Source organism: Vipera berus, assembly GCF_964194415.1.
Source record: "Vipera berus genome assembly, chromosome: 2".
Classification (NCBI taxonomy): Eukaryota; Metazoa; Chordata; class Lepidosauria; order Squamata; family Viperidae; genus Vipera; species Vipera berus.
This window is the reverse complement of record NC_138203.1, coordinates 137,793,202-137,799,201: the sequence shown is the minus strand read 5'-3', so window position 1 is coordinate 137,799,201 and position 6,000 is coordinate 137,793,202.

Sequence of the window (6,000 nt, the reverse complement as noted above, 5' to 3'; positions counted from 1 at the left end):
TTCCCTCGTGTTCATTTGCTGAATGATGTACCCTTTATGTAGTGTTGTTTTGCCTGCAAGAGCGATCAGAACACTGGCTCTGGAGCCACAGCTGTATTTTGAATGGAAGGGGCAACTACTGATATACAGGTGCACAACTACCCATTTCTCAAACATTGGCTCATCAGTATTTTTATCTTTTTAATTCCATTTTTACTTTATTCAAAAAAAAGTTAAGATACAAAGGACAAATACAAAACCACAATTTTTTTTCGTTCAAAAAAAGGCAAAAATACAAAACAAACATACATTTAAAAAGTGCATTTTAAAAAAACACGCTAACACATGCACACATATTATTTCCCCTAGCTGAATAATGATTAATATATTACAAAAAATTTAAAGCAGGAGCTGTGAGAGACAATTGTTAAGTGAGTTTCCCCCATTTTACGACCTTTCTTGCCAGAGTTGTTAAGTGAATCACTGCAGTTGTTAAGTTAGTAACACGGCTGTTAAGTTAATCCAGCTTCCCCATTGACTTTGTTTGTCAGACAGTCGCAAAAGGGGATCACATGATCCTGGGACGCTGCAAATATAAATATGAGCCAGTTGCCAAGCGTTTGAATTTCGATCCTGTGACTATGGGGATGCGGCAACGGTTGTGTGAAAAACAGTCATAAGTCACCTTTTTCAGTGCAATTGTAACTTCGGTCACTAAACAAACTATTGTAAGTTGAGGACTACCTGTACTGACTTTATTGATAAATAGGTCCTGTTTTAGTTTGTCTGATCAAGACCTGGAGTTAATTGTCTGTCTGTCTGTGGGTCCCATGCAGTGGGAAGATGGTAAGACTGAGTAGGGTATGAACACAGTGAACAGAGCAGCATTATACACATGCTGTGTATATGTTTTCTTTGCATTTCACAGTGTGTAAGGTCTAAAATAATGGGAAATTGCCATTTTGGCTTTCTGGCAATTACAACAATGAGATTTGGTGACATAGTCAAAGGGGGCTCCGAGGATTGCAAAAAAGGGAGTTTAGAGAAGACCCCTGTTTTCTTTGTTGGATCATGTGGTTAGGAGAGAATATTCCTACTTACCATTTTCCATTCTGTATGACTAGCTGGTGATCATTGGCATCTCCCATTAGATAATATTATAGGTTTTGTTTTAAAATACTGAGATCCTTTCCAGATAATATTTTCATAGCACTGTAAGAACAAATCTTCCAACTCTAGTATGATCTTGATACCTATCGCTGTGAACAAAAGTCTGGAGTTTCTCTCTGTAATTTTTGCGTGATATCTTGGCCAAAACAGACATCCTACTTTACACATACTGGTTTGATCCAGAGACACTGGGAAACTCCTTTGGTCTAAAAGAGGCAGAGAGTTTATATTTTTTTTAAACTAACCATAGTTCCTAGTGACATCTAAATTTCAAATGTTATGGCCTGTTTAAAACACAGTTTCAAAAGAAATCCGAATTTGAAACCACATCTGGCGTTTAGTTACTTTTCACTATCTTGTTTAAATTTCATATCTCATGGAAAAAAATCTGGGGACCTAAAACCAAAAGCCAGAGCTTCCAATCCCTTCTTCATTGTTACAGAACAGCAAGAGAGATGGTTTAGGATAGTATGAACCTGATGTACAGTTCGACTTACAACAGGAAATCATGATGCATTTTAGTTACTTATCATGCTTCCCTGTCTGTGGTACTGTCCTAGAATATCAGTTAATATCATTATAGGTAATGTGTAAGTTGGGAAACCCAATTTAGACTGACAAAAATTGCAAAATCATCTTCTATGTCAGTACATTTCCTCTCTGAAGGACTGTTGCTGAACCAAGAAGTGGGGTGTATCTTTGATGCCCTTCAACTTCTTGGTTGGCAAGCAGGCTGTGAATTACTTGTGCCCACTCCAACTCTCATCTCCATAACGTTCCTTTCCTAAAGGAGATAGTCGAGGTTCAACCATTTTATCTGTACAGATGCAGGCAAATATATTCTTGATTCTTTGAACTCCAGGTAGCAACATTTGATTTGATTTTTGATTTTATTAAATTCATGCCCTTTGGGCATAGCTGAGCCTCCCCCCCCCCAAATACGCAAGGTTCTTGCAATGCTTTCTTAATTTGTGCTTCTCCTTTTAGAAAGAAAAAGAACAGCTCCCTTACTTAATACTTTGCCAGGAAGTCATGATAAACTACGGTAATCAACTTCTCCAAAGCCAGTTTCACTCCTTCTCCAGTTCCACAGTCTTGCCTATGATCTGAGTGCCTTGTGCTTACGTTGCAAAACCAATAAGAATCGCCAGTCTGCTTCAACAGGTCACATTTAACCAGAAAAACCTCTGAGATTTTGGGACCATAGGAGAAAAATGTTTCTGTAGAATCCTGAGCTGACAAGAGTAACTAACTCGACAAATTAAGCTGCTGTGCCAAAATTGTGGCACAGAGCTTGTATGAGTAAGCCTAACACTAAACTGACAAAAAGTAATGTTCCAGGAGAGTCTGTAGTCAGGCCAGCTTTATTGATCTTGTCTGTGGTAAAAGCAAATGGACATTGTTCCATTCCCCTCTCCTACGGAGTCCTGTCTCCTCTTGCTGGTGGTCTTGAGTCTGGGATGGGTTTGCTGTCTCCTCTTTTGGTTGTCTCAGAGTCCAGGAATGTCTTTAGGACACGGCAGAACCCACAAGCTAAAAACCAAATAATAAAAGTGAAAGTGACCTTGTTAGAAACTGAGCTAGCTTTAACAGTGTAGGCTTTCAAAAAGCAGCATAAGATGGCTTTCCCAACTGGTGCCTTCCAATGTAATATACCATATTTGCCACCATCTTCTGTTAGCCTACTGGCTTCCTGAATGGAGAAGATGGGAGTTGCAGTCCAAGATGCCAGGAGGGCACCTTGATGATAAAAAGTGGAATGGAGCTCCCTAAAAAAAGGAGCAAATGTTGCTAAGTAGATTGTCATGCATAAGAAAGTTTACATAAGGTTAAGAAATATGAAGAATAAACAAACAAATAAGCATGCTTTCTCTATATCTGACCTCTAAATGGTCAGTAATAAGGGGCACTTCTGCACAAGGATTCTGTGCATCAGTTCAAAAAAAGTTTTACACTTCTGTATTCCTATGGCATCAATATTATTGAATAGCTCTGGGTAAGTAAAGGTAAAGGTAAAGGTTCCCCCGCACATGCGTGCTAGTCGTTTCCGACTCTAGGGGCCGGTGCTCATCTCCGTTTCAAAGCCGAAGAGCCAGCGCTTGTCCGAGGACGTCTCCGTGGTCATGTGGCCGGCATGACTGGACGCCAAAGGCACACGGAACGCTGTTACCTTCCCACTGTAGTGGTCCCTATTTTTCTACTTGCATTTTTTATGTGCTTTCGAACTGCTAGGTTGACAGAAGCTGGGACGAGTAACAGGCGCTCACTCTGTTACGCGGCACTCGGGATTCGACCCGCCAAACTGCTGACCTTCTGATCGACAAGCTCAGCGTCCTAACCCACTGAGTCACCGCATCCCTTAGCTCTGGGTACCTAATGAAAACTGCAGCAAAGCTATGTTTGTTTGTTTGTTTGAATGTGCAAAAAGGGACCAGAGGATAAGACAATGATTTTTGTTCTTGGTTCTCAATATTACAAGTTAGCAGAAGTGAAAGAAATCATGGCTATTCTTCAGACTGCTTCTGCAGATTAAGGGAAGGAAGAGAAACAATGCTGGTGTAGAAATGCCCAAACTAACATCTATGGAGATTCTCAGTCATCCAGGTCATGATTGTCCCAAAGGTGCTTTTTCAAAAGGCAACTGGAGTTCTTTGGGGGTTTTTTTCCTCTCTCAAAGAAATTTCCCTTGTCATCCGAGAAGCATCCTCACCTTTGACTGAATGATGGGGAATGGACGATTTATATTCCTTGCAGTCGTCGGGTTGTTAGCACTTTGATTGGTTGGCCATTAGCTGTCTGAGAGTCCTTGAGGCCCCTTGTGGGTTTATGTGTGCCCTCGGGGTCATCTGAATCAGAATGCAAATGGGTGCGGAACCTTGGTGGAACTGCTGGAAGAAGTTGTAAACAGGAGATAGGGGGTGTTGTGCCTCCATTAAAAGAGGGCTGTTCAGTTTTATCATAGATGGCTTCCTTTGCCCTTCTTTCAAACCAGCAGTCCTCCCTGTCCAGAATGTGGGCTTTGAAGACGGAGGGGGGGAGGGGCTCGACGGCTTTCAGAGAGCTAATGACTGACCTTCCATACCCCACCATTCAGTCAGAACTGAAGATGCTTCTTGGATGAGAAGTGAAACGTCTTCAAGAGAAAAAAACACACAAAACACAGAAAGTCACAGTTGCCTTTTGGGAAAAGAAAAAAAAAGCATCTTTGGGATGCCCAAACTAATGCATCATAGAACTTGGAAGGGACCCTGGAAGTCATTTGGAACTGGAGATGAGGAAGCTTTGACTCTCCAAATCTTGTTGAGTTGTGTAGCTGTGTAGTAGAACTTTCACTGTGGGTCGGGGAAGCAGGGGCTTCTGGGAGTTGATTTTCAGCAACATTTGGAGGACTAGCGATTCCTCATCTCTGATCTTCGATCAGTGTGTTCTTCCCAGTAACTCCAACATAAGTAATGTTTGCAATATCTAAAGGGACACAAAGTCTCCTGCCTTAAAAGAGATACCGTACTTGCAGCCGTTCCACTGTCAAACAGTTGTTGCTGTTGGGAAGTTTCTTCTAATGTTTAGCCAGAATTTGCCTTCCAGCTATTTTTCACCCGCTACCTTTAGCTGTGTTATCTGAAACAACAGGGAACAATTCTTCTATATGACGATCGCCTTGCTCTTTGAAAACCTTAATCTCCTCTTCCCAAGGTAACCGTTCTTTTTAATTTGCATGTAGTGATTTTGGAACTGATTCTCATTTTAAAATTTCCATTATATCAGCATTGTAGACCTAAAAAAAAAGATCAGTGTACTAAGCCGTATGCCACATTTACACGGTTGAATTTATAGTTGATTTTGTTTGTGTTTTGCATTGCTTCTCAAAATAGAAGCCACAGTGTAGTGTTTTGCATTGGTTCTCAGCTGTCAACAGTGATGTTATTGTTCAGGGTGGACTAAGAAAAGTCTTTGGGGTAAAGGTTAGATCTAAAATTAATTTGTCCTCAAAGTTTCATCAACACTGTTTAATCATTGAGACTTCCTATGCAAATACAGGCATTGAAGGAATTGGCACGGGCCAACCTGTTTGCCATCTTTGGACTTAACTTCAGTACAAAAGTGTCTCTTTAGGCATAGGCAGATTTTTATTAAGCAGCCCAAAAGATATAATAAGCCAGGAAGCAATAATTCACTAGTTAATAAAAGGCAGTAGCATAATTTATTTCTATATGCATTTAGCTTGCAGTGCAATATCTGAATGGGACTACTTGGCACAGCCAGCTGGGGGTGGCCCCCTGCCACCACCAATTCGCCTCTGCCAACTCACTGCCCCAAGTCATTGCAGGATAACTCATCGTGGGCAATTCACTGCGGGGACAACTCTCTGTGGGTGCCGAGATGGAGAGCTGGGGCGGGGGGGGCGGGGGGGTGTGAGCGAGTGAGCGAGGGGAGCTGGGCAGGTGGGCGAGTGAGTGGATGGGCAGAGTGCACAGCAGTGGCGGCAGCAGCCGGGGCAGATTCTGCCCGAATTAAAGCAAGATCAGAGTTTTTAGCAACTTGGGAAGCCTGCAGCTGCTCGTAAGTATGCAGTGTTTGCAAAACTGAGCAGGAAGGAAGAGAAAATGGGAAAAACTCTCCTCTCCAGGAGTGAGCAATTAAAGATATGCCAAAACATCTGCAGCTGCTGCAAAATGGAACGCATTGTGTGTGTGTAATCTTATATATTTACCTGTCCCCAAACTTTTCCAATGGAGTTGTCTCCTCCTGCAAATGCTGATCTGTCCATCTCTTCCATTCTCCTTTAGTGACACAGATTTGTGATATCATTGTATGTATCTTAAACCTACAGTATGTTTGATGTCTAATAAA